This window comes from Rousettus aegyptiacus, unplaced genomic scaffold (assembly GCF_014176215.1).
Source record: "Rousettus aegyptiacus isolate mRouAeg1 unplaced genomic scaffold, mRouAeg1.p scaffold_m13_p_14, whole genome shotgun sequence".
Taxonomy (NCBI): Eukaryota; Metazoa; Chordata; class Mammalia; order Chiroptera; family Pteropodidae; genus Rousettus; species Rousettus aegyptiacus.
The window spans coordinates 28,020,523-28,043,342 of NW_023416289.1; the positions used below are offsets into that span (position 1 = coordinate 28,020,523).

At 50.2% G+C, this 22,820-nt stretch overlaps 2 pseudogenes; both read right to left on the reverse strand.

Annotated features, from left to right (window-relative positions):
- Window positions 1–3,907: 3,907 nt before the first annotated feature.
- On the reverse strand, window positions 3,908–4,023 carry LOC118611851 (annotated as a pseudogene).
- An 18,435-nt stretch (window positions 4,024–22,458) lies between these two features.
- Window positions 22,459–22,577, reverse strand: LOC118611623 (annotated as a pseudogene).
- Window positions 22,578–22,820: the final 243 nt, after the last annotated feature.

Consider the following 22,820-nt stretch of genomic DNA (forward strand, 5'->3'; position numbering starts at 1 on the left):
GACAGAACTTCCCAATGTCACACAGCCAAAAGGACCAGGCTCCTCACACATGCATGCGCGCACGCGCGCACACACACACACGCAAACACACACACACACTGTGCATCATGGCTAATTTGGAATTGTGAAGAAAAATTAATTCTAAGGTCCTTTAGGGGTGACATTACTCCAGCTAAAGATTCCTGCAAAATCCCCTCTCCACCGTGAAAACACAAATGGGGTCCATATGGAGTAGTAGAAAAAGTGGGCTTCGGAGTTAGATATTTTTGTAATCAAAGCCTAGTTCCGCCAGATACTCTCCGTGGATTTTAAACGAGTGACTGGGACACCATCCCAGGGGCAGGGCTGCTGAGAGAAGGCAGGGAAATACTGTACACAGCGCACTCTGTGCGTGCACTTCCTCCAGGGGCCTCAGCTCGTGAGGAACTCGTCCTGTACCCACCCGCCCGAGGCTGGCCCCCCCCCCCCAGGGCTAGTCCTGGGCTTATCTTGACTGTCCCCGCCCAGCCTGGAATCAGCCATTTCTCCAAGGAATTCGGGTTCTGGCATTCATCTTTGTAAAGATCTCGCAGGTAATTATAACGGGAGCCAGGGCCGGAAGCCACGGGGCCAGGTGGGCTCCGCTGTTCCTTCCGTTATCTTCATTACTGCATTTAGTGAACATTTACTTTGTGCTGGTGCTGTTCATATAGCAACTGATTTGACCCTTACAACAACTCAAAGAGATAAACTGCTAACCAGTTTTGTACATGAAAAGTCCGAGGCCCCTAGAAGTAGGTACCTTGAGCAGGGCCACGTAATTAGTGGAGGACAGAAGCAGGATTTGAACCCAGGTCTCCCTGACTCCAGATCCCCTTTGCCTCCCTTCTCGGCCTCTAATTCCTGGTTTCCTAGTTCTAAGAGTGAGGAAAATCGGTCTTCCCTACACGCCAAGCTTTCTTTTCATCCCGTCTCATCCAACAGTGTTCCTCCAGAGACAGAGAGTTTGTTCTCGCATTCATTCATTCATTCACTCACTCATTCATAAACCAGGGGAAGATGAAGCCAAAATCACATTTCCACATGTAACCAGACTGACATCAACCAGGCAGCTGGCACACAGGGCTGTGGGGCTGGCGGCACTGCCCCGAGAAGCTCGGTCTCAGGGCACAGGGACAGCTGGGGAACAGCTGGGGGACAGACGCCACAGGCACAGTGTGGGGGAGCTGCTGGTCACGTGAGGCGGCAAGGCTGCGATCACCTGAAGTAACTCTGCACAGCGGCAGGAGTTTAGACCAACTGTAGATGTGTAGAAGGGCCGGCAGGAGGGGCGGCGTGGCCCACGGGACTCAGCGTTCCTCCAAGCAGCGGAGCCAGGAGGGCTGGCCACCTCGCCGTGGTCCCGGCTGCGTGGGATGTCTCTCAGAGAGCTTATTAGGGTTAGAGTCTTCATTTCTAAAGGGAATACAGGTTCGTTAATAAGGCTCTGGAAAATACGTGAATGAAATAACAAAGCTTCAGTTGCGCTCTCAGACTCCGCCGCTATTGACATTTTAGTGTATTTCCTTCCAGACTCCACTCGCCCCTATGTCCCGTCACTTAAATTTTCATTGTGCATTACATCGCAACCATTTTCTAATAATAATCCAACCCCGGGCACGTGCAGGCACTGTTATTATCATCTTTACGTCGCTAGCTCAGGTGGTCCGCCAATGACACTTTTGCTCAACCTTATTGTACAGATAAAGTCACAGAGCCAGAGCCAGAATTCGAACCCTGGCAGCAGGAACGAAATGGACCGTGCAGAGAGCGTCCGGTTTTCCCAACAATCATAGCGACCGAGTTTCTTCCATCTCAAGGTTCTGTGTGAAGCATCCAGGATGCTGACGTGATCAGAATGACATCCCTGACAGCTCTGCGAATTCCTTCAGGGGTCCCCTAAGGCTGGGGCTGTAGGTAGCCCTCCTGGAGTCTCATAACCCGCGGGTATTGGGTGGGCCTTTCTCCTGGGAGTCTAAGAGTACGGAGGGTGACAGAACGACACTGTCCCTCGTCTCCCCCCACCAAAGACTCCTGAATCAAAATCGCGTGAGTGGGTGGATCTGTTAATTGCCGCCAGAATTTCAGCTCAGGGCTCTCTGGGTTGTGAAAGCCATTTGGGGCTCCAGCCGTCTGCACTGCAGCTGAGTGACTGCCGGGGAAACGGGGCCCGGCCGCCAGCCCGGCCCTCCCTATCAGCATGGCCTCTTCACCCCGCCTGCCTGCTGACACCTCTGTCCCCTTCTTCCCTTCAGAGGGAGATAAGCATCTTTCCTGAGGAGGCAACAGTCACCTTCTGGCCCAAATTAAACTGTGCCGAGGCTCCTGGTGAGGTGGCTGGAGGACTCTGGGCTCCATATAACAGCAAGGGGGCTGGCTGCCTGGGCCCTTGGATCCTGTGGGCTCATCCATCAGCTGGGCGGCTTTGATTGTGATAACGGTTTGATCTCCAATGACAGGAGGGGTGGGAGGAGGTTTATGGCTCCACTTCCCCCAGGTCTTGAATCTCGCTCAGTGGCTCCATAGGGGACCTTATCCAATCAGGAGGTGGCCTGTATTTAGCCCAGGAGGCTGCTGGCCTGGAGGCCCATGTTTGAGACAAAGCAAAGGAAGACAAGAACCCCGGCCTTGGAGAACTGACATGAAAATAGCTCCTTAAAACAGTCTCACTTGGGCCTACCTTTCTATTGCATTTTCAATACGTGTCTCTTTAGTTACAATCGCTTGATATTAGCATGTTGCTTTTCAGAAGAGGAGACCAGGGCTCAGAGAGGGTGAGAAAGTTGTCTAAGGATACCCGGCGAGAAGGCAGAGCTGGGGTTTGGACAGATCCGTCTAACACTATAGCTCAGTGTCTTCTAGTTCCCCGACGTTCTCCAAATGTCAGGGCAGGCAGGGCTGGAGCTGGGCCCTAAAAAACACCAGCTCACACTCGGGGAGAAAAGGCTGCACTCGGGCCTCTGATCAAGGAAAAAGTCTGAGTGGTACCAACAGGTCTTTGACACTCTGTAACATTTGCTCATCTCTCCTGAGGGTTTATTATAATCGTTCATTTCAGATACAAATTTATAATTTAAATTTTTTAAAATAAATTTTCACATATTAAACATATAGAAATAATCTCAAACTTACAGAACAGCTGTCAGCGTAAAGCAACTGAGCCTGTTGAGTATAAGACGCCAACCTGACATCCCATCACTGTGACTACCTGAGTGTAAGTGTCCTGCGCGCAGGACGGTCTCCTACAGAGTTAGGAAAAAAGCTGGAAAATCGGAAGCTCGCACCGATACATCACTGCCATCTGTTCCTCAGACCCTGCTCAGGTCTCGCCTGTTGTCCCACGGATTCTTTTTCCAGGAAAAGGCTCCCGTTTAGGACCCCACATTGCACTGAGCCGCCATGTCGCAGAGCAGATGGCGGCTCAGCTGTTCGGTGACTCTCCACCCTCGACACTTTTGCAGAGTGCGGGCCGGTTATGTTGTAGAACGTCCCTCAGTTTGGGCTCGTCTCATGCATCTTCACTTTTCGACTTGAGTTCCGTGTGTTTGGCAGGAAGATCGCAGTTCTCAGAGCAGCTTGGCGGGCAGCGCACCAGCAGAGCTCCTCGGTGCTGACTCCCGTGATTCTCAAGACAACCCCGCGATATAAACCATTATCCTTCTCTTTAGATGAGGAAACAAAGGCACAGCGCGGTTAACCCACCTGCCCCGGGTCACAGAGCCAGTCAGTGGTGGAGTGGGGATTTGAACCCCAGCTGCCCAGCTCCAGACCACCATGCTCTACTTCTCTTTCTTTCTTTCTTTCTTTCTTTCTTTCTTTCTTTTTTTACTCTCTCTCTCTCTCTCTCTCTCTCTCTCTCTCTCTCTTTCTTTCTTTCTTTCTATTTATACACCTACAGCACCTGGTCTTCCTAGGTGGTCTCCCATCCAAGTACTAACCAGGCCCGACCCTGCTTAGCTTCCGAGATCAGACATAGGGTTTGTTCACAGTGGCATGGCTGTAGACCATGGACCGTGGCTCCACTGAGGCGTGAACCCAGACCTTCTGCGTGTAAAGCAGATGTGCTAACCACTACATTATGGAACCACATCCACCTACATCTCTTAAGGCAGATGTGGTGACATGGCAAAACCCGTGAGAGTGGACCGCACGGCCGGAAGTTTGGGTAACCGTCGGCTCAGCCATGTCTGTCTCCAGACCCCTCTGCTGTGAGGGTCTTTGCACCCCTGGTGAAGACGAGGAATAAGAGGCGTTTCTGTTTGCTGTTTTGGAATATTCCAGAAGTGGCAGTCACACACCAGCTTGTTGTGCCCTTGTGGCCGCAAGGCCGCCGAGCACAGCGGGAGCGGCCTCCACGTCCGCCACCTTGCTGTGCCCCCAGCGTGAGCCCGTGCCCCTTCTTCCCAGGCTCCTCCGGGCTGCCCCGGTCGCTCTCTGTTGGCTCCTCCGACCGTCTCTCACTGCCTCCCTTTCTCCGTTGCTGCCTCTCTCTCTGTCTTCTCACTTGGACTCGCAGCTCTCGGCCCTTTCCCCCGCTGGTCTTCTCTCAGGAGGCCAGGCCTGAGAGCTGTGCCGAGCCCTCTTCCGAGCAGACACGACCGGTTATACACCCAGCCAAGAGGAGACCTGGGTTCTTTGTAGCCTCTGCCTGTCCCTTCAGGAGTTTCAGGATTTGGGATGTGGATGAAGGCCACTATCTGGAAGAAAGGCGAGCAGGTTTGGGAGCTGTCTACATTTTAAAAACTCAGGTCTTGCCTAGGCATCATTTATCTCCAGGAGAGCGGAGCGGGTCCCTCCACACATTCCAGGGTAGCTTAAGAATGCTGCTCCCGGAGCCCCAGCCTGGGGGAAGTCTGGTGGGCGAGAGGCCCCTGATAGGATGCAAACCCCAGGTAGGAGGCTCCCCCACCCCATGCGGAAGATGGGGGAGAAGAGCTCAGCTGCCTTCTGCTTCTCGCCTTCCTGCAAATCCCCGCAGAAGCCTCCCATCCAGAGCCTGCTCCTGCCTCCTGGCCCCTTCCTGGTCCCGAGGGCCACAAAAGACCAGGTTCCAAAGTGCATCAGTTGTTGGACTTACTAGAGGATTGTCCTGGAATGTCTATGTGAAAGGATGGTGGAGAGAGGGAGGGGCAAAGGGGAGAGAGAGAGAGAGAGAGAGAGAGAGAGAGAGAGAGAGAGAGAGAACGAACATGAGAAAGACACAACGCAGACAGTAGAGCTGGAGGTGATCGGGAGCAGGTGGAGAGACAGCTGCACTCACAGAGGTGCGAAGACACTGCAGACGGTGTCAGAGAGAGACCTAGACAGAGGGAGAAGGAGAGAAACAGAGGGAGACAGAGACTGACAGCCGGCCTCCGGGAGCACCAGGACGGGGCAGCCCTGAAGGAGGGGAGGGGGCTCCCTGTCTGAAGGTTAAGCAGCCCATCTGAGACTGTCCCCTGACCCTCCCAGGACTCTTATTCTGCCCTGCCTGGGGTAGCTGGTGGGAACCTGTGTTGTGGGTGCACAGTGAATGTGTGTGTGAGTGTGCTCGGTCCCATCTGGGGGCTGTGTACACAGGAGTGTGCATTCCTTAGGGGAGCCCTTTCTCTCATCCTGAGAACCATCCCTTCATCCTGGAAGCCTCTTCTCAGGGTCCCACCCGAGCAAGTCCTGGGCGGCAGCAAGGCTCGGGGGCTGCGATGGCTCGGGTCTGCAGCCTCAGCTCAAGCAGAGGGCTGGTGTCTGAGATGGCCCCGATGGCCTTAGGTGACCTCCACCTCCATGGGTTACAAAGGACTCTGATTCCAGACTGTGTGATGCTTGTCACAGGGTATCGGGGGCGGAGCCCTTGGGATAGTCACTTCCCTCTCTCTAGTCCTCAGTTTCCTTGTCTGTTAGGGATGCCAGGACTCTCCATGAATACCTTCCCTGCTTTCTTGTATTTGAACCATGTTATCCATGAAAGTAAACAGATAAGCGAGCAAATTCCAGGTGCAGACCTTGGGACGAAATGGGCTTGTCCAAACCCGGCCTCATCACTTGCTAGGTACAGCACTGTCCCAAACCTTGTTTATCTTACTGTAAAACGGGGACAGCAGAGGTCCCTACCTGGGGGAGGGGGAAACTGAGGATGGCTGAGAGCAGGCCGGGCAGTGCTCGGCATACCTGGAGCACACCTGGCCTGCACACCTGGCTGACAAGCCCACGCTCAGTACATGACAGCCCTGCCGCCTAGTGGTGTGAGTTTCGTAGTGCGAGGTCCCTGGTGCAGCTGACAGAAGTTCCCAGGCCTGGAGGCGGCTCGCCCAGTGGCCCCGGCTCCTCTCCCCTCTCTAATCCTCTCGCCTTCCAGGCTGCACCCTGGAGACTTTGTTCTGCATGTGGTTTCTGGGGCACTTCAGCAGCGTTGACAAAACCAGGAAATGCCAGCACGGTTCCCAGAAGCGCCTGGCTCCACGCTGCCCTGGTCCCATCAGCGGAGGCCTGAGACCAAAGCTGCCTGACGCTTCTGACGTCTGACAGCGGGGCTGAGTCCACAGCGGCAGGGACCAGGCCAGCTTTCCCGCTGTCCTTGTCCCCTGGGAGCCCAGCTGGCTCTGGGCTCCCTTTGAAGCTACTGGGAACTCTGTGCCCAGAGCCTCTCTCAGAGCTCTCAGACAGGATGAAGCTCTCGTCCCAAGAGCACACTCCGGGGGCAACTGGGACTTCCTGAGTCGATGCTTGGCCAGGAACGCAGGGATCAATCCAAGGCCATTCAACAGGTCCAGCCTGCCATCATTCATTCATTTACTCATTCATTCATTCATTCATTCATTCGTCCAGGCATAAATGGAGTATTTTCTCTCTCTCAGAGATGGCTTTGCTGTCTGTAAAATGGGGGTGATGATGATGCTTATTTCATGGGTTGCTATGAAGATCAAATGAGCTATTTCATGTAAAGTGTCTAGATATGGCAAATGCACACATTAGTATGACATGAGAAGTGGCTACGCATTCCAACTGGGGCCATGGGCCTCTGGAGGCTCCACCACCTACTGCCTCTGTGACATCAGGCAAGTTCTTAACCTCTCTGAGCCTTGGTTTTCTCCCTTGTAAATGGGTATCGCCACAGTACCCACTTCGTAGAGTTGTTAATGATACACAAGTTCATATTTGCAAAGCACATAGAACAGAGCCTAGCGCTGAGTAAGTACAATGTCAATGCTTATGAAAAATACACCTATGGGTTCCAGAAAGAGCCAGCACCCAGAAGCCCTGGTCCTTGGTGCAATCTCTCCTTGCTTGAGTGTCTGAGGACATCCATTCTCCTCGTGACGATCAGCTGTGGCTGGGTGGAGTGAGGGCCCAGGGAGGCAGTGCGAAAAGAGAAGTAATGCCTGACGCCCCATTCAGAAGACTTCCAGTAACCGCATTTTATGTCCGAAGAAACCGAGACTCAGGTTGGTGATGTGACTTGCCCAAGGCACCATGGTGAGGAAGTGCTGGGGCTGGGATTCGAACCCTGGCTGTGTTTCCAAGACATGTGGATTCCAGGACCAGGAAGCAAGGCGACTTTGAGTGGCCGAGTTAGAGAGGTGGGAACCATGGGCTGAGCCCAATTGTTTTGACTGACACAAGAAATGATTGACTGCATGTAAGGAATGTTCTGGAGATGGGGCGGGCATCGGTGTTGGTTTGTTTAGCACTCTATGGTATCATTAAGGACCTGGTTTCTTTCCTTCTGGTGTGTTAGCTCATTCTCAGGTCGGTTTCCTTCTAGGTTCCAAAAGGGCTCCAGGAGTTCCAGGTGTCACCTCCACACACTACCCCATTTATAAGGAGAGACAGTTGGTCCCTAGGAGAGGCCTCTTCTTTCTCAGAAGCCTCCAGCAGGCTCCCCATCACATCTCATTGGCCCCAGATGAATCGCTTGCCTATTCCTGGTCCAATCTCTCTGGCCGAAGGAATAACGTATTCTGGTTGGTTTAGGTCTGACTTAGCTGGGCTGATCTCTTTGATAAGAATTCATACTTGAACCTTGGGGTTGGATCAGGCCTTCCTTCATACCTACGTGTAAATCACAAAGAGGCAGATGGAAAGGATATCAGGAATACCTCTGCAATGCTCACCACGAGCTCTTGCCACGTGCCAGGCTTTGTGCCAGGCTCTCGAGGGTCGTGGCGAATCAGACGTCAACCTGCACCCTCACGAAGCTCATGCGTGGTGGGAGAGACAGACCAGAAGGCAGACACATGCAGTGTGGTGTGATAGGGCCTGGAGAAGAAACAGCTGACGCAGCTTGGCAATGGCCAGGAGAGGAGCTTTGGAAGAAAATTTAAACCGAGGCATAGCCAGGGGAAGAGAGGGGAAGGGCGCTTCAGTCAGAGAGAGCATCATCATGCTGGAAGGAAAGTGGATTGGAGGGAGCCGGTGTGCTCTGCGATTGATTAGCAATGCCTGCTGCAGTGAAGTAAGGGCATGCAAGCCCCGTACTGAAAAAGCGAATTTGCTTAAAATAGACTGACATTTCAGAGCAAATTGGACCTTTATCTTTAAAAAAAAATTATGAATAAGCTCATTAAAAGATATTCTGTTAACACATTGCAATAAACAGGTGATATATTATTGCATTATACACTTGAAACCTATATAATTGTATTAACCAAGGTACCCCAATAAATTTAATAAAAATATGATGTTTAATAAAATTTGATATAATTGCAGCTCTCAGCTAATTCTTACACCAATGTGTATAGTTGCTGTGCATAACTTTATAACGCTTTAGCATAGTGTGGGGCACCGCACTTCCAATGACTGATCAATGCAGGGGTTTAAAGGCCCGGAACTCTTGCTCTAGCAGGGGACTTTCTGAAGGGTCATAACCCAAGGTGCAGCTGAGGCTTCTCCTAAGATGATAGCCCAACCCAGCTTCTCCCACCGCCAGGCCTGCCTCCTTCCCTTCCTTTGCCTTCCCAAGAGGCCTTCCTGCAAGCCTCCTGCAAGCCAGGAGTCGGCCTCCTGGGGTGGCCAACTGGACAATTTCTGAAGTCCCTTGATGGAAGGTGAGTTTTTCTCTTCTCATGGAGGTGGCGGGGGAGGAGAGGAAGTGAATGCTTCTCAGAGGCAACCAAATCAATCCCGCCATGTTTTCCAAACCCAGACTGGATAGTCTCAGGCCGAGTCCTACAGGCTATAATCTGTTAATTTAGGGAAACCTAGCACCTTGTGAAAGGTGTCCAACCCACCCCTCCCCTTTCTCTGTCTCTCTCCATCTCTCTGTCTCTCCACTATATTTCCTACCAAAGCCAAATTCTTTCCACCTCCACCCTGACCTGGCCAGGCCAGCTTTTCCTTAATGCTCAATTTCACCTGCCAATTTGGGAGACAAGAGCCCCCTATCCTGTGGGAGGAAAACACTGCCTTTGGGAGGCCGGCGAGGCCCCGCCTTCCCCCAGAGTGCCCACACTGCACACAGGCTCTTCTCAGGGGCTGTTTGGAGAAGGCGCCTGGGATTTCTGAGCCCCACTCCCATACAGGCAGGAAGAGCCTTCCTTTTTCCTCACTCCGACATTTTCTAAGAGGCTTTTCTTATGGGAGTAATTGGAGCAGGCCTCATTTCTCCAGGAATGAGAGCAGGGCCATTTAGCCAGGCTTTATTAGGTCAAACAGAAAATGCCAGGCTTGTCTGGTGTTCTGGAGGCACAGCGCTCCCCTAATGAGAGGCAGGAAAATGGCCGCGCTCCAGCGGGCACGGGAGCTGCGATCCAAGCCTGACCTCCCCAAGCCCAGGCTGTGGGTGCATTCAGAGGAGGCTTCCACCCGCTGTCTCTTGAGGAGAGCTTTCAGGTTGCTGAGGAACCGTCCAGGGCCTCCGGCTTCTCTGGGGGCAGTCTGCCTCTGCTCTGACCTCTCTGCCTGGAGGATGGGACCTGGCAGCAGAGTCACTCCTGATGGCCCTGTGTCCCCACGGCCCACCTGGCCAGTTGCAAGGAGGGATCCTGTGGACATTTGCAAAGGCCTTCCTGCCTCTTCATCTTCCCTCATGGGTGCAGTGACCATGTGGCTTCCTATGTGCCTGCTCTGGGCTCAAAGGACTCGCTGAGTGCGGTTTTGTTCTTCTGGGGTAATTTCTACACCTGCCTCTCTTTGTCGCTTGGCAGAGGGCTGAGTTGTGTGTGGATCAGGTAGGTGCTGTAAGCTGAGACTGGGGGAAGGGGCGTCAGAAGGTGGGGGCGTGCCCTCGGCAGAGGAAGGACAGCTGTCCCTGGCCTTCCTCTCATTAGCTAATTAGGGGGAATCTCATTTCACATGATGCATCTGGAGTTTTCCATATCATGTCCTATGTTGGCTGAGGTTGGAAGGAGTAGATAAACATCTACTTTTCCAGAATCTTGGTCAATTCTGTGGAAAAGCACTCGTAATCCATCAGAACTGTGAATCTGGATCATTGAACAGGGGAGGTTTGAACCAGAACCTCTGTTTTATGGATCATCCTATGAGACAAGTGTCCTAGTTTCTGAGCTGGAAGAGCCTGAGAGAGTCCCAGGAAGTCCCAGGAAGTGCCAGAGCAAGCGGGCTCTAGGCAAGGACTAGCTTTGAGTCCTGGGACTGTCATTGACAAGCTGGGTCCCCAGTGCCCTAGGTCTTCGTTTCCTGTCTGTGAAATAGGAATCCCAGGGGCAGTAACATCCCAGGGTGGACTGAAGTTCAATGGATAGATGACTGTAAAGTGCTACCGTGGCTTGGGTCCACTGCTCTTCCCACTCCCCCCCAAAAAGATATGTTCAAATCCTAACCCCCAGTACCTGTGAATGAGACCTTTTTGGTAACTGGGGTTTTTATAGACGTCATGAAGTTAGGATGAGCTTGGACTGGAGTGGAGAGTCTCCTAAATCCGATCTGACCGGTGTTCTTCCAAGAAGAGGGACAGTTGGACATGGACACACAGGGAAAGGCCATGTAAAGACAGAGGCAGAGCTTGGAGTGGTGTGTCTACAAGCCCGGGAACGCCGAGGATAGCCAGCAACCCCAGAAGCTGGAAGAGGCAGAAAAGTTTCTCCCTCGGAGCCTCTGAAAAGGCATCAAACCTACCTCCGTGCTCATCTCAAACTCATGCCCTCCAGAACTGTGAGAGAATACAGTTTTGTTGTTTTAAGCCCCTCAGTTTGTGGTACTTGTGTGGCAGCCCTAGAAAACGAACCCAGCGGGTGACCTGGAGCCCCATCCTTCGAGTGGGCCATAATTGCATCCAGACTCCATGGCCATGCGGCCTATTGACCTTCAGGTCTCAAGGCGCTGGCTATGCTCAAAAGCCATGTGTTCCCCCTACAGTCTTCCATACACAGACAACCGTCCAGGACCTGTCCAGGTTGTCCCCAGGCACTGATGGCCACCTGGGCCTGTTCTTGTGGAAGATTCAGGCCGCCTTCCTTGTGGGAGTCTGGGGAACGACACAACGCTGCCATTTGTCAGACAAGAGTCCTGGGAACCCAGAGGCACAACCGCAGAAAAATAAGAATAATGAGCAGTCTCAGTGCCTCTGTTATTTTCCCAGTACGATTGTTACTTTCTCAAACGGGCCTGGGGAAGAAGTAATTCTCACAGATTTTCCCTGTAATGAAGGGTCCCAGGGGTCATTGTCGATTTGGCCCAAGTTCCAGAGCCGCACTGCTCCGCACGGCCTCTACGAGCCAAGTGCGGTCGCGGGGCACTTGAAATGTGGCCCGTGCGACCCGGGGACTGCATTTTTAATCTTATTTCACTTTAATTAATGTTAACTTGAAAACGAATACTCAAGTCAGCTATTAAGGAAACTCTAAAGCATGTTTTTTCCAATTTAGTAGGTAAATCGACCTTTTCAACTGTACATTTTATGAACGCGGAATACAGATCGAGTAGTTCCAGTGAAAATTTAGCATCCACATTATGATGTGTGAGGGTAAAATACACACCAGATTTTAAAAACTTAGCGTGAAATAAAATATGTAATACATGTCATGTTGATATTTCGGGTATATTGGGTAAAAACATATTATTAAAATTAATGCCCATTGCCTCGTTATATTTTTTATTTCTTACTTTTAAAAAACATGGCAACTAGAAAGTTTAAAATTACACACATGGCTCACGTAATATATATATTTGGCAGCACTAGTCTAGATGGCTAAACTGAAGTTTGAAGCTGATCTGCTGTTCTAATCTTGACAAATAAAAGGGCCCCGTGACCTTGGGAAAGTCCCACCAGCTCCATCTGTAACCTTAGGTTCCCAATCCCAAATTGAGGAGTTTGAACTGGACCAGTGAATTTGGGGTATCGGAGAGAGGAAGAGGAGGTGGGGATTTCAAAACCATCAGACTAGATGACCTCAATTCCTTTCCACTGTGATTCTGTGATTGGGTCTGGGGCTAGCTCAAGACATTTCCACTTCAAAGGTGAGCAGATGATGGAATTTACAAGAGTGGCTGGGCACAGTTGTGCAGGCTGTTGACTACACAAGAGAACCATTCCTGATTTGCATGAAATTGAATGTCAAGATTACTCAGCGAGAATAGAATCATACATGCACAGCAGTTTTCACTTTAAAAAGCCCTTGCCTATAATCTAGATGTTACTACAGTAAGAGCTCACTGTTTCCTGAGGCCACCGGAGAATCTGGGAGGCGTTTCTGCAGGGCAAGGAGTAAGTTCTCAGATAAGGAGGTCGTTGTTGGATGTAATGGGCTGAAGAGAGTATTCTCCTTCAGTTTACACTTCACAGAGACATGAGTCTTTGAAATTGCAGTCTCGGGACCTCAAAGTTGCAAGCTGCTCCTCCAAAGTCCTTGAGACACTCATCTGGATGAGTTCACAGCAGTATTGCTGCTGACTGAGTGTTGTGTTCAGCTGAGTCCTATGGCACTCATGGTTGGCTCATGATACGGTACTCTCCTTCCTGGGCAGAGGAGGATGGCACGCCTCAGCTCCCACATCTAGGTGGGACTAGGTGTTTTGTTCTTGCCAAAGGAATGAAAGCAGAAGTGACGTGAGCCTTTCTAGGCCTGGTGGTTAAAAAGGTGTACCTTTTCCACCTTCTCTCCCTTCTCTGTTCGCTGGTTGGACAGAGAGAATCTGAGAGAAGAGATTGGACACCCTGGAGGCACAGAAGGACCCTAGGTCCCTAAGTGAGTGTGCGGAGCAGGGCTCCTGCTGACTAGCCCCTGGATTATGTCCAGAGTGAAAAGTGAACTTTGTGTGATGCCACTGAAATTTCAGAGCCTATTTGTTACAGCAGCTGGCACACTGACTAATACAGTCCTGGGGGAGGGACCGACTGATCCACCTCTGCCCTAAAGTGCTGCACTCCCAGGTCATGGGAACCTAGTGAGTGTTGCCTCTGTGAAAACGTCCAGGCCTCTCCCAACTGGCCTGACATCCCCCGCAGAGCTTTCTCATGGCCCGGAAAGGAGGAAAGTTCCTGGGCTTCCTGTTCCTGCTCCCCATGATTCAGCACCCCCTTCTTGTCTCCAGCCGGCCCTTCTTCTCCACTTGTGGGTAAATAGAAGCTGCTGGTCAGAGGCTGGCCAGGAGCCGAGGCGTTTTCTCTACATGGGAAAAAAAGAAAATAAGGTTATAAGTTCCGAGTTGTGGAAACCACCTAGAACTCCGAAGCCGTTTTTGCTCAGCATTGTCCTTATGGAGTCTCAGAGGGACTGCTGGCCGCCAAATGCCATGATGACCATCTTCCCTCGGCCTTGAGGCATTTCTCTCCCTCGGGGTCCTCGTTTGGCACAAGAAAGGATGGAGGATGCTGGAGGCTTCTGGACTTCCCAGTATGCAGGAGTCTGGAGGGAGCTGGGGGGTGGTGTGTGGTGGGGAAGAACTGGGCAGGGCCAGAGCAAGATTCCTAAAGGATCATCATTCCGTGGCAAGGGGCTTTGTGTGTGGGGGGGTCTCTCCCTCCAGCCAGCATTTCAGCTTCCAGTGGGAGCATAAGTGTAACTGACGTAGATGCAATAAAACTGTCAGTGTTGTACAAAAGCAGTCACATCAATTGTGGCGCACGCGTCAAAGTTGGGAAGGACACTCTGCGGGCCCAGCGACTCACCCTGCCCCACATCCTTAGTAGATGATGGAATTGGGATCTTTGGATTCTATAACCCATGCTGCAAAGAAAACAGATATGCAAATGCCTTCTTCTTCAATTAGAAAAGAAGCACATGTTTGCACAAATTCAGCCAACACTAAAGCTTATAAAATATGGCACGTTTAGAACATGACCGCCACCTTCTTTCATTCTCCTCTGGCTGTCAGGTGGGATCTATGTCTCCACCTCTTGCGTCCATGATCACTTGGCCAAGAGAGTTAGCGGAAACGAGTCAGCATGACTTCTGAAGTGAGGACAGAAGAGCTAGCAGCTTCTACCTGGCTCTATCAGGATGCTCAATTTGGGGGAAGCCAGTCATCATATAAGATGTCCAGCGGAAGTGACATGAGCCCTTCTAGGCCTGGTGGTTAAAACAGTGTGCCTTTTCCACCTTCTCTCCCAAGGCTGTCCTGCTGGAAAGGCTACCTTGGGTGCCCCCACCCACAGCCCCGCTGAACTCCCAGATGACTGCCAGCATCACTACTCGCCATGTAAGAGGGCCAGCTGGGACATCCAGGCCAGTTGACATCTGAATCTGGAATTTTATAGGAGCCTAAGTCTTTCCCCCATCCCCTGTGTTTGTGGAGTGTTTGAGTGTTCATCTATTCACTTATAACTTTGTTTTTACAATGAATGTTTTTTTCAGTACCTTCTCTTAGCCAAAATTTTGTGCCAGATGTATTTTTAAATCCATATTTCTTTTGGATTTTAGGAAAGCAATATGGTGTTTATATGGTGATTTATTTGACATCTTTAGTGGGTTCTATTCTTTTATATCTCTGTTTTTTTCAGTGAAACATGATTTTTCATGCTAAGTGGAATAAATAGCCCTATTAGCCTCCAGTCAGATCAGGTCAGGTCTGCCATCAAATGAATTTGCACCAAATTTACAAAACAAAAGAAAGCAAAAAACGACAAAAAAAAAAAACCCATGTTCTTTTCAGAGCTTCTGAGCTTTGAAATTCTGGACAGGGATGGAGCACTGTGTTGATTTTTATGGCTTCCTTCCAATTGTGGAAAGTGAGACTGATTTTTCCTTTATCTTGGTGACATGCAGCTTCCCTTCTTAATTCAATTTTAAGTTACAAAAAGTTGATTGAAAGAAACATATTAAGTAAGCAAAAGATACAAGTGGCATGCAGAACCAGTACAAGTAATGACAGTTTTACTCGAATGACCTAAATTTGGGCACACAGATCTAGCCCAGTGACCACTCTGATGTGGAGGGAGAAATGCCCCCATATTGCCTTTCTATAATCCATTCCATTTTGTAGGAAATCATAGTTCATACTTATAAAGTACTAATTTTATGTGGGCATTCTTCTTTAAATATACTAACTTATTCAATTCTCACAATAACTCTGTGAGGAAGGTGCTTTGTTATTATCTCTTCTTGGTAGGTGAGGACCCTGATAATTCTAACCTGTCTAGAATTATTACCTAATAAGTAGTAGGAGGAAATGTGGGTACTTCACCACCACACTCTATCTAGCGCCCCTCAGATGCGGGAAAAGAAACATCTCTGTCAGGGTTTAACTAGAGAAGCAGAAGCAGAAGGAACTACAGATATAGTTATAAATATACATACACATATAGGTACAGATAGACAGACGGATAGTTATATAGATGGATGGATGAATAGAGAGATAGATAGATGGATAAATCCATCCCAAGGCACTGTCCAATGACTGTAGGGTAGGCAGTCAGGACTGGCGATGACAAGCCGGCCAGTGCCGGTGGCCTGGGTGAAGCTTGTGCCCAGGTGGCGGACATGAAGGAAGGAGGATCCAGAGATAATGGAGAGCAACCAAAGATCCTGCAACTGTTTGAAGTCTCTCCTTCAGGGAAGATCTACATTCTTTTATAAAGACCTTCCTACTGATTAAGCCAGACCAACTCGAGATAATCTCCCTTTAGATTAATTTAATACAAACTGATAGGGACTTAAATCACATCTGCAAAATCTCTCGCCAGCAGCACCCAGACGAGCATTTGAAGAGTACCCGTGAGAATGTGGATGCCACAAAATGGTCACAGCCTCCCTTCTATCCTCAAGGCTCAAACAAGACTCTCTGGGACAGTTGCTTCTGGGTCCCGACTCTGGGCCCCCGTGGCCTGCAGCAAAACCAGCCTCCTCCCTCAGCGCCCGACACAGGTTTCACACAGCGCTCTGCTCAGAGGCATTCCCTCTCTGAGCCGGCATTCACGGATCTGCTCCGGCCTGTGGCCCTGGGCCCAGGGCTGGTGTGAGAAGCCGGAGACACCGCCACTGCAGTTCTGCGCACATTGTCTGGTGTGAGCCTGGGCACGTCAGCTCTCGCCTTCCAAGGGGTTCTTTAGGTTCAGGAAGATCTAACTTTTCATTCAAGGTTTAGTCAGGCCACATTTTTAAAAAACGTGCTTTAAACTTAGTTTTGTATCAGAATACAGTGCACATACAGAAAAACACCACATCATAAGTGCAACACTCAGTGATTATCACCAAGTGTGCACACCTGTGATATCAGCTCCCAGGCAAAGGGATGAAACATGACCCCATCCTCAAAGTCCCTGCCGTGCCTCAGTCCCACAATGATCCTTTCCCAGGAGCCACTATGCTAACCGCCATCACCACAGAGCAGTTTGGTTTGATTTGGGGCTTTATGGCCATGGAGCTGGATAGCGTGTATATGTCTTTGTCCAGCTTCTTTTGATCATAATTACGTTTGTGAGCATGTGACTGTCAGTATTTCATGTTCATCGCTGTATAGTATTCCACGGTGAGACTATATTCAGATTGACTTCTCTATTTCACCATCGATGGGTGTTGGGGTAGGGCAAGCACAAATGTTCTCGCATGTGTCTTTTGGTGAGCACACATCCCTCTTGTGGTTAGGGAAATACCCAGAAATAGCATTGCTGGGTCCAGGTCAGGGTATTTGATCAGTTTCAGTCAGTTCTGTGGACTGTCAACTTTAAAAGGCTCTTCTAAAGCCTTGCCATCCTCATCGCTTTGAAAACCTGCCTGCCTCTTGCTACAAATAGGCAGTTTTAAAAGGATTTTTCTTCACAGCTTTTAATAGCCATGAAATTCTTGGCGACGTAAAATATTCTCCGAAGGGGATAAAAAGAGGAGCGTGCGAGTTCTTGTTCAAATAAATAGCCTGTCTTCGGGTTGAAAGGGAAGTCTGTTCCACGCACCTTGAGCTTTGTTCTGTTGAGCCTTATTTTAATGCTTATTTCTCAGCCCTTAAGTAAAACTGGGGGACGCTGTCAACTAATATAACGTTTCTTTCATTTTTATTCCTTTTGGCGGGTGCTGGCTTCCACGGGCTTCCGACGAAGTTTCCATGGGGCAGCGGGACATGCACAGTACAGTTTCTTTTTTCAGCATCTTGATCGCCCGCTTGGCAGAGACGGAGTGCGCCTCTTTCGTTTTACAGGCAGGGAGGAGAGGGGCGGAGCTCAAAGTTGTTTGCCAAGGGATAGATTCCAGGCGTAAGCCCAGGGTTTTCTGATGCCCAGGACCCTCCCTTTGAAAAAACAAACCTCCAACTGCAGCGTAATGTACACGTGGGAAAATGCACAGAGATAAGGGACGCCTCCGTGGTGTTTCGCAAACTGAAAACAGTTCAGTAACCAGAGCCTGGTCAGAGTACAGAACTTGACCCCCCACCTGCAGCCCCCTTCTGCCCCCTTCTGCTTCCTGCACCCCAGGGGCAATCCCTCTCTTGACCTCTAACAGCACAGCCTCATTTACCTGTTTTTTGAAATCAACACAAATAAAGCCGTGAAGCACCTACTCTTCTTTGTCTGGCTTCTTTCTCTCAGCATTGTGTTTGTGAGATTCATTTGTGTTGTTGTGTGTAGCAGTGGTATGTTCATTTTCATTGTTCTAGAGCATTCCATTGCATGAATGCACCTCAATTTATTTACTGATCCTGCTGCGGACTGGTATTTGGGTGGTTTCCAGTTTGGGGCTATTAATATTAGTACTACTATGAACATTCTAGAATGTTCCTTTGGTGAATATATGGGTGCATTTCTGTGGGTTATACATAGAAGAGTGGAATTGCCATGTGCAGGGAACAGCACTTATGCTCAGCTGTGGTAGACACTGTCATTCACTGTTTTTCAAAGTCATTGGACCCATATGAACTCCCACCTCCAACACAGGAGATTTCAGGATTTCTTGCAATGTCCTTCCTTTTAGGTTTTCAGACACCTGGGTGAGTTCTTTCCCTTTGAGTCTTCTAAACCAGGGATTTCTAGTCCAGCCAGGATCCCGGGATGTGAGGATCTGGCAGAGTCCACATGCTCAATGACTTAGGGTTTCAAGTGACCCAATAATCTCCCCACAGTTATCTCTCTGCTCACTCACCCCATGACCCAATTATCTCCACAACCCAAATTCCTGACTCTTAAGTGGAGCTGGGTCTTTGATCTTCCCTCCAGGGAAGATCTGAGCTCCCAGGGAAGCCCTGGTGTCTGGCCCAGGCTGAGAGATGACTAGAGTCCTATGTCTTCTGCAAAGTGGACTCCCTGGGGAAACTGTCAGGGGCGGTTATCACGGGGCAGCTGGAAGTCCTCTCTGCAGTCTCGCCTTCAGAGCCTGGGAGCTCCATCAAAGGGCTTCTTCTTTTCTTATCTGAGTGGCAAGGCGGGAGGCAGTGAGGGGCACCTGGGTCTTGAAGGGCGAACCTAATAACTCTGTCAAGTCACATATCCGGGGACCCGCCACGAGGGGCCGGGGCTGTGCCGGGGGCTGGATACAGTGACAAGAGAGACCTCCTGACTGTGTGAAGTTTGCAGGGCTGAGGCTAAAAGATTGGAGCCCAAGCAAATGTTTCACAGAGAGCTGAGGACCTTGGAGCAGGCAAAGTTTTCTCCAACACGATCCAAACGACACTACCATAAAAGATAAAGGTGGTACAATGGAATTCATCAGAATTTAAAACTTCTGTTCATCAAAAGTCATCATTAAGAAACTGAAAAGACAATCTACAGACTGGGAGAAAAATATTCAGAATATGTGTGTCTGACAAAGGAAGCAAATCCAGAATATACAAATAAATCAATAAAAATAGGAAACAGACAAACAACTGGGTTAAAAACTGGGCAAAAGCTTAGAACTGGCACTTCCATGAAAGATACGGAATGTCTCAAAAGCATATAAAATATTACCAAACATCATTACTCACCGGAGAAACGTGAATCAAAATCGCAGAGGTACAGTTCATACCCGCCAGGGTATCAAGGGTTGGAAGTGGGGCAGAGCCGCTGGGACTTTCATATGTGGCCCGTGGGCCACATATAAAATAATATCAGGACATGGAGAAATGGATTCAGTAATTCCCCTCCTAGAAAGATGGCCAAGAGAAATGAGTGCACAGGTCACCAAAAGACTCATATGAAAATGTGCACAGTGGCTCTATTGATAATAGCCCCATGCTGGAAATAACCCAAGTATCCATCGATAGTGAATGGGTAAACCAACTGTGGTTATCCTGACAATGGAATACTGCTCAGCAACAGAAAAGATTGCAGTAACAATACAGGTAACAGCATAGGAGAATCTCAAAAATCTATGTGCCCATAGCAATGAGCACTGGGCCATGGCAATGACCATTGGGCCCATGGCAATGACCACTGGGTGACCTGGCCAGGTGGGCAGCACTGTTGGCCCCCAACCCTGTAGCCCACTGAGATGGCCTGTGCTGGCTCTGACGGAAGAGCGATTTGTTCTGCCCAGGCCTGGCCACAGGTGGATTTGGGACACCATGTTTGTGAGCTTGTCAGACCTCGAGCTGCATGTCGGCACCCTGGTTATGGGAAAAGAAATGATGACTCTATGACAGGGGTCCCCAGCTCCCTGACTGTGGATTGGTACCGGTCTGCGGCCTGTTAGGAACCGGGCCACACAGCAGGAGGCGAACGGTGGGTGAGTGAGCGAAGCTTCATCTGTACGTGCAGCCGCTCCCCAGCGCTAGCATCACCGCCTCAGCTCCACCTCAGATCATCAGGCATTAGATTCTCTTGGGAGTCCCTGGTACCAAAAAGGTTCGGGACTGCTCCTCGGGGAGGTAGGTCTGTTCTTATCCCCACCATCCCCATGAGGAAGTGGAGATTAGGAAACCAGCCCATCCACCTCCCAAGCCCATGCTCTGGGTCTCTGTGTTACCTTGACCTTTGGCCTATTCCAGGGAGGACAGAGGGTGGATATCCGGCCCAACTCCGTGTGGGAAGAGGCCTTGGACCCTGGGGGTGGGGGATGGTCTTGAGTTCCCACGGGGGGGAGGCAGGGAGGGCTGCCCTGTGGACTTGGCAGGGTGAGCACGCTCAGGTGGAGCAGGCTGGCCACAGCAAGGGCTTGGCCTGGAGCACAGACCACCAGCCTGAGCGTCTGACCGCAATGCCTGTCTTACTCTTGGTCAGCCTTGAGAAAGACATCCCCCTTGCCCCATAATTCCTGAGCCTTAGTGACAATTGTAATGATGATAGTGATGGTGACATTCATCACGACCAGGCACCATGGTCCTCATACTCTGTTCATGTACCTCACTTCCGGGCCACCGGCAAGTACTCACTGAGTACAAACGACCTCAGTTACTGTGTGGTTTCCTACCTAAGGGTGTTTGCTATCAGCTTCGGTGCTTGTCAGCTGTGTGGCTTTTCAGCTGTAAGACATGTAACCTCTGTGCCTTCGCGCCTTCGCGTCTTCATCCGTACAATGGGGATTATGAGAGCAAAAAATGCTCCAATACATTCAAGTGCACAGGCAGTGCCCGAAGGGGCTGGAGCTCATTGAGGAGAGTGATTCTGACGAAGGTTCCTCATCCCTATGTGCCAGGCCTGGTGTTGGGGAGCCCCCTCCCTGAGCTTTTGGGGGGCCACAGAGCACAGCATGAGGGATGCTGCCTCCAATCCCTCAGAGCGTCTGGACCTCATAGGTTCTGTTGTCTGTCTGTGAAAAGAAGCAACAACAGGGGTGACCTGAGAGGCTGAAATGAGATCTGTGAGCTTAGCCCAGAGCCCGGCTGTGGGAACAGCTTCATGGATGTTTCTTGCCGTGTGCCTAGCCATCATTAAACATCATCCATCGTAGCAGTTAAACAGGGGGAGAACATAGCAGCAAAAATTCAACCAACAAATATTTGTTTGCGAGAAGGTCAGTCCCTGGGGCCAGCACACGCCCCAGCTATAGGGAGGGAGCTTCTCCTCCTGCCAGTTAATCTCTGTTGATGGTTCACACTCCTCTCCCACCTTCTGTGTGGGCACATTTCTCAAAACCCTCAGGCCCTGCTGGGTCTCCGAAGGTCAGATAAAAAAGCTCCGAGCTCTCCCTTTGGATAAAAAGGTGCTGATTCTTCACATAGCTTTGCAGAAAAAGCTGGTCTTTTTAAGGTGTGTTTATGGGATGGTTCCAGAACCTGTCTAATGGGCAAAGCAGCAGCTTGGCCTCAGGCATATTCTTTGAGCATCATTTCTGTGTCAGGCACAGAGCCAAGCATGCGGGACGTGCAGCAATGAAGACGTCCCGGCCCCATTCTTGAGTGTTTGCCATGGGACCTCCCAGACTTCCGTGGGGCCCACCAACACAAGACACAGGGCACAAAGTGAGACAGTAGAAGGGGGCTGAAAAAAGATACTACCAAACTCTGTTTATGCAACACCTGGATTCACCCACATTCCCATTTTTGGCCACATGAAATCAGATTTCTCCTTTTTGGGATTTACACCTGCTCTGAGAAAATTGCAAGGCTTGTTCTAAGGCCAATGGGGAGACACTTGGGTAGGGTAGCCCTTGATGCATTCTCTGGGCACATGCCAAGTCCTCTGAGGTCAGACGGCTGTAAGAACATTGAGGGTGGGTGGTTTGTCCTGGGGTCTTCCGCAGTGATAGCACTGCGGTTGGATGTGCATGTGCATGCATGATCCATCTTGCACACCATCCTCCAACACATCTTTCCAAACCACTGTTATGTCCTTCGAGCATGCATCTCTGACCTGTGAGCCTGCGGCTCCAGGACCAAGTTAAAGTCCTTTAGCTTGGCATCTCGAAGCTGATGCCTTCCATTTTAGCAGGGTTGACCTGTAGCCCCCTTTCATTGATTTTTGTACCTCTCCAATAGCAAGGAAGACCCTTTTCCTCCTGGCCTGCTCCTTCAAGGCTTAATGCAAAACATCTGTTGGCTGGGACTTCCCTTAACCATTGTTTCAGCATCTTTTCCTCTAAATTCCTGTAGCGCCTCACATATCTTTCCTGGTGACATTCCTATTTGCGTATGTGCCTGTATTCTCCTGCTTGGACCGTTGCTCTCCCTGCCTCCACCTCACCAACAGAGTGGTTTTCTTTCCTTTTTTTCTTTTTTTTTTAATGCCTACAGCACCTAGTCTTCCTAGGTGGTCTCCCATCCAAGTACGGACAAAGCCCGACCCTGCTTAGCTTCCGAGATCAGACGAGATCAGACTCGTTCAGGGAGGTATGGCTGTAGACCAGAGTGGTTTTCAATAGTAAGCCTTATCATTTCACTCCCTTGCTTAATAACCTCCCGTGGCTCCCCACAGTCTCCAGGATAGAGTCCAAATGTCTTAATGAGATATCCCAGGCTCTCCCAGTCTAACCTAAGCTTCGCTTTCCAGTTTCGTATCTTGCCATTGCCCCTGATCATACAGCCTACCTTTTAGCCCCACCTTAAACCTGCCTATATTTAGATTATTCCTTCCAGCTGGACAGCTC